This window comes from Buceros rhinoceros, unplaced genomic scaffold (genome assembly GCF_000710305.1).
Source record: "Buceros rhinoceros silvestris isolate BGI_N320 unplaced genomic scaffold, ASM71030v1 scaffold31235, whole genome shotgun sequence".
NCBI classification, from domain to species: domain Eukaryota; kingdom Metazoa; phylum Chordata; class Aves; order Bucerotiformes; family Bucerotidae; genus Buceros; species Buceros rhinoceros.
This window is the reverse complement of record NW_010411626.1, coordinates 17,374-17,732: the sequence shown is the minus strand read 5'-3', so window position 1 is coordinate 17,732 and position 359 is coordinate 17,374. Positions and strand designations below refer to the sequence as shown.

At 64.1% G+C, this 359-nt stretch overlaps 1 protein-coding gene across 1 annotated transcript in view; it reads right to left on the bottom strand.

Moving 5' to 3' along the window:
- LOC104493410 (NEDD4-like E3 ubiquitin-protein ligase WWP2) overlaps positions 1–359 on the bottom strand; it is a gene marked incomplete at its 5' end in the record, with an annotated part of 18,546 nt that overhangs the window by 915 nt on the left and 17,272 nt on the right. The window lies entirely within an intron of this gene.

The following is a 359-nucleotide window of genomic DNA, read 5'->3' as shown; positions in this document are numbered from 1 at the left end:
GGCGGCGGGGCGACGAGGCAGCAGGGCGGGCCAGAGCGGGGCGAGCGGAGAGGCGCTGCAGCAGCCGCGTTCTGCACACAGCCATAGCTCCAAGCACAAACTCCTCACTCCCTCCAGACACGAGGAGGGTTGGCCTCGGGCTTCACACGGGGTCGGTTTAACGTCCTGTGAGTTTCTGATGTAGTTTTCCTTTGGTTTCTCTTAATCCATCTTTAAAGCGGAGCCTTTGAGGTTGGGCTGGGGCTGCGCTTTCCCGTTGGCAGCCCTGGGGCTGGCTGCTGACAGACACCGCTCAGAAACATCGCACGGCCACGGGGCACCCGGTTCGGAGGGGGCCCCCGAGGGTTGGCAGTGCCGGA